At 33.5% G+C, this 12,643-nt stretch overlaps 1 pseudogene; it reads right to left on the bottom strand.

The window, feature by feature from the left end:
* Positions 1-802: 802 nt before the first annotated feature.
* Positions 803-1,844, bottom strand: LOC122916886 (annotated as a pseudogene).
* Positions 1,845-12,643: the final 10,799 nt, after the last annotated feature.

Below are 12,643 nucleotides of genomic sequence, written 5' to 3'. Positions count from 1 at the left end.
CTGAGACCTGCAGCATATGGAGTGTTCATTCCTATCATGTCAAACCCTTGAGACTTTTTCTGTCTTCTCAGAACCCAGAATCAAATTCAACAAAAGTGGTCCTTGGACACTATATGCTCCTCTCCTTCAATGAACAACCATTGTCTCTATCCGATTATGGGAACAGTTCAAATAAAATAAAATAATCTCATTGTAGACATTTCAACAGATAACTTGGCAGAGAATAATACATAAACCAGAGAGAAGCACCACCTAACAGTTATAGCAGTAAGAACTATTAAAAATTAGTTTGTTCAGCACACTGAGCATACTCAAGTTGAGGCCATTTATCAAATTACCCCTCTATTTATTCTAATGTTATCTGAGCCCCATGTTCTACAAAGCTGTATAGAGAAACAAAGGAATTAAAAGAAGTCCTCAGGATATCTCATGTGACTATAACATTGGGAGAAAGACTATCTTCATTTTTGTGATCAGAAAGTCAAACAAAAAGTAGTTGTCCTTTTCCTCCATTGTGCTATATTTGTCAGAAGTAGTGTCAGAAAGTAGGACAGTATAAAAAGTATTCAATTGCTTATTTATTTTGTTGAAGAATTAGCTGCTAATTTAATTTACTTTTTTAAATTTATTTTTAGAAGCACACTACAATAGTTAATTTTATTTGTTCAAGGGCTCATATTGCAAGCATTAAACCAAGTATGGGCTTTAATTCTGTAAGCCCAGATTCACATATTTAGGAAGATAAAATCAAACTGCGATCCATGTATATGGATGAAAAACTAAAGGCTCACAGTTAATTACATTGTAGTTTTAAATTTCTACAGCCTAGAAGCCAGGAGTCACAGATCTTTTAGGTCTTTCTGGATGTCCCACAAGGTATCTGTACCTTTCTTGAGCTGGGCAACCTCATCATCTTTCAGCTTCTGGTTGATCACACTGGTTAAGCCCCGAGCGTTCAGGATACAAGGAAGGCTCAGGAAGACTTTGTTCTCAATGCCATACATCCCCTTCACCATTGTTGACACTGGATGAATCCTGGATAGATTTTTCAACATGGACTCAATGAGATCAGCTACACTTAATCCAATAGCCCAGTTGGTATATCCTTTTAGCTTGATAACTTCATAGGCATTTTCCACCACCATTTTATGCACTTCCTTCCAATTTTCACTATTGTTGTCTGTTCCCATATCTGGATTGAGTTCCTGAAGAGAAACACCTGCCACATTCACTCCACTCTACACAGCCACACTTGAATTATCACGTTCTCCCAAAATCCATCCATGGCAGCTGCTGGGATGAATGCCAAGTTTTTCAGCCATAAAATAGCGAAATCTTGCAAAATCCAGATTACACCCACTTCCGATCACATGATGCTTGGGTAGTCCACTTAGTTTTCAGGTAACATATGTGAGAATATCCACTGGGTTGGAAACCACAATTATGATACAATCAGGACTGTACTTGACTATCTGCGGAACAATGAATTTGAAGACATTAACATTCCTATGCACCAGATTGAGCCGGCTCTCTCCCTCCTGCTGGCGGACTCCCGCAGTCACCACCACAATCTTAGAACTGGCAGTCACAGAGTAATCTTTATCTGCCACAATTTTAGGTGTCTGAAGAAATAAGCTCCCATGCTGCAGATCCATCATTTCTCCTTTGAGTTTATCTTCCAAAACATCCACAAGGGCAAGTTCATCAGCCAGGGACTTTCCCAGAATGCTGATGGCACAGGCCATACCAACTTGTCCAACACCCACTACAGTGATCTTATTGTTTGGGACGGCTGCCTCTTCTTCTGCAACTGTTGCAATCAGTTTTTCCTTAAGAGTTGCCATTGTGCCTGGAGAGAACCCACTTGGAGGGCCCGGCACAGAAGACAACGTTCGCTGCCTAGCTGCTAATTTTAATTTATAACTAAGTGTAGTTAAATATGAGTTTAAACAAATATTTTCTTAATCTTTGATATTTTTCAGTGCTAAGTCTCATTCAGCAACATTTTTTTTTTATTATTTACAGTGAAAGAGTAGTCCCCATCTTATTTAGACATTTCACCCAAACCAGTAATTCCTAGATAATCGAAGAACTTTTGTATGACTTTCCTTGAGGATTTTTAAGTAATCCTCATTAACAGAGTACAATTCCATTGGTGAAAATAGAATGCTAATAACAATTAGATAAAATTACAATAAATAATACAAATTTGTTTTTATTAATTATTATGAAATAGTGGCTACTGGATCATAATCATTTGGTTTTGGTTTTTAATAATATAAGTTGTTGGTTAAGAACATGGACTTTGGATTCACAGAAACCTAGGTTGATTTTTAGTTTTACAATAAATTGCTGTGCATTTTCTGATAATGTATTTTCAGGCCTCACTTTTCTCCTCTAGAAAATGGAGATGATAATGCAATATTCACGGTCATTTGGAAAGTTAAATAAAATTTTTTATGCAAAGCACTTAATACAGTATCCAGTGCTAATAGCTATTCAATAACAGCCTAAACATGTGTGTTGTTAGAAATGAATCCTTATTACATCAGAACATGATATCTAGAACTTCCCAAGGGCCTTAACTGTTTTTGTTGTCCAATGTGCAATTCTGATTAGGGAAAATGAACAAAGAAGGCATTTTCTTTGCCACCACTTCACATGGGCTGTTTTAGTAACATCACTGCCTGGATTGTTGCTTTCATTCCTTTCCTTTGTTCACTAACATAAATTAAAAAAAAGAATGAGTTCTCCTGATTCATAAGATTCCAAATCACCTGAGAATCTAGAAAAAGGTGTATGTGTATATTTCTATTTTGGAAAACAACTTGTTATTTTAAAATTTTTTGTCAAGATATGAAGAGGTTTTGTGAATAAAAAAAGAAAGAGCAATTCTCTTTCAAATTTAACTTTCATTATGTGATTACATTGTGTGTGTAGCAGAGTAAAGAAATAATCAAGTCTCATTTACTCCACACTTTTATCTTCCTTTAATTATTAAAAAAAAACCCTCAAGAAAGTATAAAAAAAAAACTGTCCAAAAATAAACCAAATAAATGGTCACTTCATTTCTCAAATACATTAATTGAAATATGCCTTCTTCAATTGCTATGGTAGTTTATAAAATCCAAAGCAGTAGTATCTCCTAATGCCAGGTCCAGGGCAACAACACTTCAAAAATAGCATTTTCTTGAGATTCAAATGTAATTTTGTTTTTCCTGGGCAAATATAAAAGCTAAGTACACTATATGTGCCTCCCAGCTCAGACTGATCTTGTACCAAAGACTTGATAAGAGCATGTATAGCATCTAGAAGCAGGAAAGTGGAATGCTCCACCTGGAGAAAATTCTTCATCAAGAGGTGAATCCCTGTGGAGACACTGACTGAAAGGAAAACTGTTCAGATCAACACAGCAGGGAAACTGTGATACTCTGAACACTTCTCAAAGGTATAAAATCTAACTCTTAGTTTTAGTTAATAAACTACACTGATAGTCTTTCCTCTCTTTTATAAAGATTATACATCTTCCAAATTTATGTCTACATGTTATATAATAATTCCATGTTAAAAAACATTGAATTTTGTGGTTTTATAGTAATAATAAATAATTTAAAAACTAGATAATAGAAAATCTACAACGTGGAAAGGGATAGAATACTTAAAATGTAATCTCTTTATTCAGAAATAACTTTAAAATCCTTAATATTTTATATAATGCATGAAAACACAAGATAAATATTTTTACACATTTTGTAAAATTGTACAAATTTTATACCATGTTTATATATTCTTTTTTCCTCAATCTTTTAATATTTTCCTTCTCTAGTATTATATGCATTTTTAATTATTTTTCAGAGATATACTGTTACTGATTAGTTATATAGCATTCCACTGCATAAATTGCTATAGTTGAATTAATATATTCTTGGACACATGTGCATTTAAAAATTTTTTTTGCTATTTGTATGCCTACAGAGGTAACACTACATTAGGGAATACCCTAATGACTTATATGGTAAAGAATGACAAGCATATATTTCCTAAATTAAATAATTTTTAAACTCATGGACTGAAATATATTTGGTTATTTATTTCTAAATGCCTAAGATAGTGAGATCTGTGAATCTGAATGCATTATTTCATAGTTCTTTACTTTTAAAAGTCTTCTTTATTATCCTCATAATCTTCACATAATCTTCATGCTTTGCTTTTTCTGCTTTGTACATACCTCCTTAGCTTTGGACAGTGTCTGGGGACCATCACACATATTTAGGGATGAAGAAGATTTATTGGGCACATGCCATTTGGTAAGCATCAAATAAATCATGAAGAATACCACTCTGTTTTCTTCATTTTTCCCTAAGCCTTTAAGTCATTAGTTCTCAAGCTACTGACATCTTCTGATATTCTATGCAAGAATGACCTTTTCTTCCCTTCTGCACACACTTTATCAATCCAAATGACAGTTCCCATAAATATGCCTGTGTGTATTGGGAAAAGCAAGCATGACACATACAGTCATAGCTTTGTACATGTGTATGGGCCACATTTTCTAAATTGAACCTTGGCATGTGGAAATGTTTGAATGATTGACGGGTTAAAAGCTACTCTCAAAGGGATATTCTGTCTCACGGATTTGTTATTCTCATTCCCAATATATGGAACAAGACTACCACACAAGCTCCATCTCTGATCAAAAAATGTAATTCAAGGAATGCCTGGGTGGCTCAGTCAGTTAAGCATCTGCTTTGGCTCAGGTCATGATCCCAGGGTCATGGGATCAAGTCCCACATTGGTCTCCTTGCTCAGCGGGGAGCCTGTTTCTTCCTCTGTCTGCTGTTCTCTCTCTCTCTGATTCTCTGACAAATAAATAAAATCTTTAAAAAATTATAATTCAATATTTGGCTTAAGTCTCGACTTGTGATTCAGTGGGTTTTTTAGTGAAAAATAGTATCTTTAAAGCATTCTATAAGCTAATCCCTTAGAATCCCCAATCTATAAGACTTTATTTACAATGATTATGAAGCTTTAGAAATTCAGTCAAGGAAGCTCATTGGACAAAAGTTTTCTATTTGATGTGTATAATTACAACTTCACTTACAAGGATATGAACCACCAACTATTACATATGTATGTATATGATTAACTGGGATCCTTTCCAGCTATTAAGGAAGCCCCACTATGTTTCTATGTTTTCTAGTAAAAATACAAGTTAGCTTTATACTTCTTGGCAAACAAGTTGCTGGCATAGAAAGGCAAAACACATGCAAACTGGCAAGAAAAATACCTTGTGTATGAAACCATTTCCAAAAACAAGAGGTGCACAGCCAAATTCACCTTACCTAGTTCTGTAATAAACACAAACTTATGTAAAAAAATAAATACTTGTCTAACTTAATATTATTCTGGATGCAGGCTTAGATTCTACTGTTTAATTTTTTGGAGAATGGAAAACTTACTTAGAATGCAGGGTAAAAATCTCTGTCTCCAAGAGGAATGATAGATCTGCATTCTGGTGAATGCAATATTGTTTGCTGTTTCATTTTCAGGTGGTATATGCATAATTTTCAAGACTCCCATCCCATTTCAATGAACAAGGGGCTCTTCACAAGTGATTTCCCACCCTCCATGTTCTCTCACTACCATGTTATCGTTTAAATTTTTCTAGCAACGATTACTTTATTTACAGTAGGTGCACATATGGGAGCTGATTTTGGCTGCTGTGAGAACAATAACATGATCTCTGTGTGTGTGTTTTATTTTACAAACAAATTATGCTGATTTTATTGTTCATCAATATTCACTTTAAGTGAAGTTTTGTTATTGCTCATGTTCATTTGTTCTATGGTGGAAGCTTCCATTATAGAACATGTTTGGGCACGAAGAAAAATGCTGTGGGTTAGCTTCTCCCATATATTCTGTGAATTTGCCATTCTTCCAGATGTCAATCTCAGAAACAGACAATCTCAGAAACAGGTGACTTTTTTCTCATTGACATTCATTCAATTGTTAAATAGGTATCACTGATTCTGCCTCTTTAAATATTGTTCATGTCTTCCTTGTGTTTTATACCAATTGAGACCTTACTAATCTCAGGTGAAAAAAAGCAATTGTCTCTCAATTATTTTTTTGTCTCTACGTACACATACATTCAATTGACTTACCACAGATGCTAGAATATCTTTTCCAAAACTAAGCCACATCTCCACCTTATTTAAAACAGTTCTTCATTGTCTGCATAATTAAATTCAACCTAAGTAAAATGACATGAAAATCTATTATTTTTTATAGCCTACTCTAGAAGACTTACTAACAACTAAGGAACTCCTGCCTAAAAGAAAAATAAAAAGTCTCTAGCCTAAAATGTATTGCCAATACATTACATATTCTCCCATAAACACCATCCTCAAATACAATTGACCCCCCCAAACAACACAGGTTTGAAGTTGGGGTCACTTATATGCGGGTTTTGTTGAAAAATATAGCACCATCCTGTAAATGTATTTTCTCTTTCTTCGGACTTTTTTTTTCTTCTAGCACAAGTGGGAGGAGGGGCAGAGGGAGAATCAGATTTCCTGCTGAGCAAGGAGCCCAGTGCTTGCTCCATCCTGGGACTCTGGGATCATGACCTGAGCTGAAGACAGATGTTTAATCAACTGAACCATTCAGGCACCCCTCTTAAAATTTTCTTAATAGCATTTCCTTTTCTCTAGTTTACTCAATGGTAAAAATATATAGTATATAATACACTAAACATGCCAACTACTTGTCAGTTGACTGCTTACGTTATCAGTAAGAATTCTGACCAGTAATGGGCTATTACTAGTTAAATTTTGGGAGAGTCAAAAGTTATACACATAATTTTGACTGCATGGGGGTTGGCACTCCCAATCTTCACATTGTTCATGGGTCAACTATAGTTGGATTCCTGATCCAGAGTTCATGAGGTATAATAAGATAGTTATTGTGTTAGTGAACTAAGATTTATTTAGTTTGCTATGTAGTATTGGGCAACCAGTATTCTTGGTCATCATGTAAACTTTTATAGCTATGTTGGAAAATCATTTAGCACTATCTGCCAAAGTTGAACTTGTGTGTGTCCTCTTACTTTTCATTCTACTCTTGTTGTATACTAAGAGAAATATGTGCATATTTACAGCAGTATTATTTAAAATGGCCAAAAAATGGAAACAATTCAAATGTCTAACAACAGAAGAATTGATAAACAAAGTGTGTTTTACTCATGAAATGTAATGTCATACAGCAATAAAAATGGACAAAATCCAGCCACACACATCAATGTGGATGAATCTTGCAAGAAGTCACACTCACCATAATGCATACTATGTAATTCCATTAGAAACAAACAAAAAAAAACCCCAAACAAACAAAATAAAAAACAAACAAACAAACAAAAAGCCAGAACTAATATATCAAATAGAATTCAGGAAAGCAATCAACTTTTACAAGAGGATGCAAATCATACTAATTGGGCATGGAGAGAAAGTCACCTAGTATTTCTATTTCTTTGGGTGGTGGCTACATAGTATATTCATTGTGTGATAATACACTGGGATGTCCACTTGTGATTTCTGTACATTTTACATATTTGTTATACTCCAAAAAAGGTTAAGAACAGGAGAGTGCTTCTGTTCTTATTCTAAGAAGATTTAAGTGGATATTGCATCTATATTTCTGGAATTACACAATCATTGTAAGAAATAGTTTGAGGAGAGAAAAGTTACAAACATTATGCCCAAATAAAATGAAATAAAATTAAAAAGAATGTAAGGAGCAGGTATTAATATCATATAATGTACAATTGGTAAAAGAGAAGAAAGATTAAAAAAAAAATCACCCAGAGCTAACATGTTAAGCCTAAAGGTAAATGAGAAAAAGGAGAGGCATGAAGATGATGACATTCATTCCAATAACTCCTTATCTAACAGGATTCCTAGGAAAAAAAGATCAAATCACATAGAACAGAAACAATACAGAGGAGCAGGGGGTGTAGAGGGAGGGAGGGAGAGATTGATTTATACAATTTAGAGAATTATCTAATCAAAAATTAAAATAGGTTACTGACTATGGCAAGATCAATGAAAAGAACATTTTCATTGAAAAGGTTATATAAAAATATAATAAAAATAAACAGCAGGGTAATGAAGGTTTCTTCTAAAAACTATTGCTCTGTACTTTCAATTATTAAAAGCAAATGGAACCTGTGGGACACAAACTAAACCCCAAGAATTTTATGCCCAATTTGTCAGTCTTATGCAAGTAATCATAAAGGTATTCTTACACACTCAGAGGGTCAGAAAGTTTATATCTACAATAGACTTACTAAAAAAATGATATATTCTTAAACATATTTTGACCAACCAAAATATCAGTCAATTTGAAGAAGAACTGGAGACTAGGAAAACATTAAAATGGGTAGGCAATTAATAATTAAATGACAAGTTATGAATCCCTAAATAGTAAAAATATACTTAAGAAATCATGTAAAAAATTAGCATCACAAGATCCAATAATAACTGAGCAAATAGTTTGATAAAATTTCTAAGAAAGATAGAACAATTTAAGAAATCGAGGGTGTAAAGCTAAATTTATCATATTAATACATGAGCCCAAGGTCTCAGTATATTATAACTTTAATAATTTTTAAAAAGTTCAAGTATATTTTATGAAAGTATGTGATTATTCACTAGAAGAAAAAAATAGTGTATATAACCTTAAAGTCAATGCAAAAAATATCCAAGTAAGCAATGTAGATTTTACATATATTAAAAGGCATGGAATTAAGTGAATAATATAGTGAATGTAAAAATATTAAGACCTGGAGATATGATAGAAAAGCAAGTATTTCAAGGACAAAAAAAAATGGTAAGAACTATTTGTTGAGCACACATTATATTCTCATAACATATCTCTTCTAATATAACTTTTCATACAACTCAATTACATAGGTGAAATTATTTTTCAAGTGAGGAAATTTGGGCTCCAAGAAATTCAATCTAAAAAGCCTTTGAGCTAGAAGTACTGAGACCATGATTGAAACAAAGTCTAAATTAACTCCCAAGTATGCACTTTGGTTCTTCATTGAAGGTCTTTATAATTATAAACCAACATGACAGTGACCGATTAACCATAAAATAGTTGGCAAATGATGAGGTGGATACCAACAGCTACACACACAAAATATTATAACAACTAATTTATTTTATGTAAAATTAGTCAGCAATAAAAAAAGGAAATCTTGCCATTTGCAATGACATGGATGGATCTTGAGAGAATAAGGCTAGGTGAGGTAAGTCAGAAAAAGACAAATACCAAATGATTTCACTGCTAATTTAAAAAACAAAAGAACAAAGAAAAGAGAGACAAATAAAACACGGACTTAAATATAGAGTAGAAGGTTTCTTTTATACTAAAAGATTTAGCATTCACATTTGTTTATAATAGTCATTAAATATTATTTGAGTGTAAAATTAGTAATATAGAAAGCTTAAAAGAAAGAGAATTTCGAAGAGGAATTGTCAGAGATATTTTCTTAGACCCTGAAACACATTTTCAGTAAAACACTAGAAAAGCAGACGCAATAAACTTATAGAAATTTATAGTGATGTAAAATATTAAATGAAATGCACATACAGAGTATTCTTTTTATTTTAAAGATTTTATTTATTATTTATTATTTATTATTTTAGAGGGTGACAGAGTGCGAGTGGGGAGAGAAGCAGATGGAGAGAAAGAATATGAAGCAGACTGCGCTGAGCATGGAGCAGGACCTGGGGCTTGATCCCAGGACCGCGAGATCATGACATGAGCCAAAATCAAAAGTCAGACACTTAACTGACTGAGCCATCCAGGCACCACCCCACCCCCATACACAATATTCTATATTTGCCAAAAGCAGATGCTTAAACAACTGAGCTCTCCACCCAGGAACCCTGAGAAGTCAGTATATACCGCTATCTCAGTCAGACTGAACATCAAGCCGAACATGTTCTCCTATCGAGCACAAAGGAGAACAGAGCTTGTTACGTATAGGTGGTTAAAAGCACATTCTTACTAGACCATGGGAGGTAGAACATGGCCTCGATTGTATGCAAAAGAGTCTACTGATGCAGTGAACTAGTCTAGGCAATGATACAGTTCTAGAAATTGATGGAGTAAAACATGTAATAACTGTGGTATCTTTCAGACTTTGTAAGACATGAATACTCTGTAAGGCAGACATTCCTTAATTATACTGACTTCTCAGGGTTCCTGGGTGGAGGGCTCAGTTGTTTAAGCATCTGCTTTTGGCTCAGGTCGTGCCTGGGATCCAGCCCTGGCATCAGGCTCCCTGCTCAGTGGAGAGTCTGCTTCTCCCTCTGCCTCTGCCCCCCTACTCGTGCTTTCTCTTTTTCTCTCTCTCTGTCTCTAATAAATAAATAAAATATTTTAAAAACTATATTGACTTCTCCGATACTGTTCTGAATGTCTTAAATTTCAAATCTCAAGTGTATTGCCCCAAATGCTTAGCATGATGTTGAGAACTCAAATGACAGAGGACCATGGTCAGGGTGCATCTTACATGGGCTAAAGGATGAGCTCATGTGGATTGTGAGTGGATACAAGAAATAGCTCCTGAAAGGTATGGAGAGGAGACCAGTAGAACATATGGATGTTCACAAAGCACAGTGAGGAATTCCTGGATGTCTTCAAACTTACTCTTGAGGATTATTTTTTGTAAATTGGGAAATAGGAGAGTCCAGCAGAAATGGAAAAATATTTAAAAAGCTAACAGTAAAAAGGACAGTCATTTATATAGAGAAATACAAATTAAAGAATAACATTTAATTTCAAGAATTCTGTTGGTTAAATAACTCTATATCTGCAAACCAAATCATCTTTTAAGATATTGTTTCATTGATAAAAAAAGAGCTTTTGAGCTCACAAATGTCCTATAAATGAAATTATGATGTGCAACCCTTGTGCAAGTTGGGACTGCCTACAAATTGCATTTGATTTTTAAATAGCAATGAGTCCAGCTTGCTCACACAGTAAAAAGCTGTCTTTTATGTTCTTTTAATTAGAGTAGACGTTTCTCCCTTGATACTTAAAATTATAGATTGTACTTGTACTTGGAAAGCCATAATGAATTTCTGATGACGGTTAAGACTATGGGAACTTGGGAATAGTTGCCCTCAGCAAGAAAGCCAAAACTGTGTGTCGGTAAATAGATTAACATAATTTTATGTGTTCTTCATGGTATTATTACTAACTGGTAATAAAATCTTATTAGAGATTCACAGTGTATGAAAATTTTAAAAGATTTTACGATTCTGTATGACACAGTCTCATTTATGGTTTGTTTACTTTTGTACAAGTATTTGCCAAGTACTCTTCATTTATCCTGTCTAAGTATGGGTCAAATATTTTGTCCTCAAAGAAATTACAGGATTTAGTTAGTGCTGTCAAAAAGATGTTTTAATTTTGTTATTTCTCAAAAAAGTAGGTTTTTTACATTATTTTGTTTTCTCTAAACCTGGACACTAAGAGACCATTATTTTTCTACATAATTATTTTTGATTTGATGGAGAAAGTAGTCAACATGCAAATCATGATGTAAAAAAATAACCTTATCTTCTCAAGGAAGATAATCTCAAGAGCAATTCAGTCATGTTATTGTATCAAAGTTTAGCATCTCTAGGTGATGACATCTGTGACTTGCTTTTCTCACTGAATGTTTATTTTAGAGATATACCTATGTTTGATATTCATTTAATTTCTCCCCACACTGTATTTTTATTTTCTATGAATATAAAGCAACATCTTCATTTATTTTCCTATTACAAATATTTATGTTGTTTCTATTTGTTTCATAACAGAAACCTACTACATATCTCTCTTATAAATGTGTAAGAGTTACTCTGGACAAAGAATATATTTAGAAAAAGAAGTACAGGATCTTAGATTGGTCTTTAAAATACAATATCTTTACATATAACCAATAGTTAATTTCCTACTTATTTATGTTTTTGACAAAACAATACTGTTAAAATTTCCTATTTCCCCCCCATAAAGTTTTGTGAGGACTGTTATGATTTCATTGTTGGCTCACTTTGTTGGTTCACCTTATTACTGGTGACATAGAGGATTATATCTTTACATTTTTAATAGCAGTTTATTTTTATTCTTATGGAAATTGTACACTTATAATATTAACTCAGTTATTCAATTCTTTGTCATTTTCTTGGTGATTTGTAGGAATTCTTTATGCCTTATGTAGCAATTTTATGCATTGAACACCTCCCTTCTCTGTGTGTGGCTGGTTTTTAAATTTCATTTGTGCTACCCTATGATATGCCTTTGTCCTCCCATATGAATACCTAGTATTAGTTCATCTAGTCATAAAAGGAATTATATTTAAAAGAATGTAATGGAGAAAAATGTGAAGTGATCACCCATTTCTCCATAAATGATAGAGATAATTTGATATTATCCACACTGAAGATTACAAGACTAAGTTACATTCGGATAAATGGAAAGGTACCAGATAGGAAATGCTTTAAGCTGTCCAAGCCACATACATCTCTGTTACTGGTCAGCTAAGGAAACTTTGTTTTCAATAAAAGCAAGATAACACATATGT

Source organism: Neovison vison, chromosome 9 (assembly GCF_020171115.1).
Source record: "Neovison vison isolate M4711 chromosome 9, ASM_NN_V1, whole genome shotgun sequence".
Lineage (NCBI taxonomy): Eukaryota > Metazoa > Chordata > Mammalia > Carnivora > Mustelidae > Neogale > Neogale vison.
Note: the sequence above shows the minus strand (reverse complement) of the source record. Positions and strands in the feature narration are given on the sequence as shown.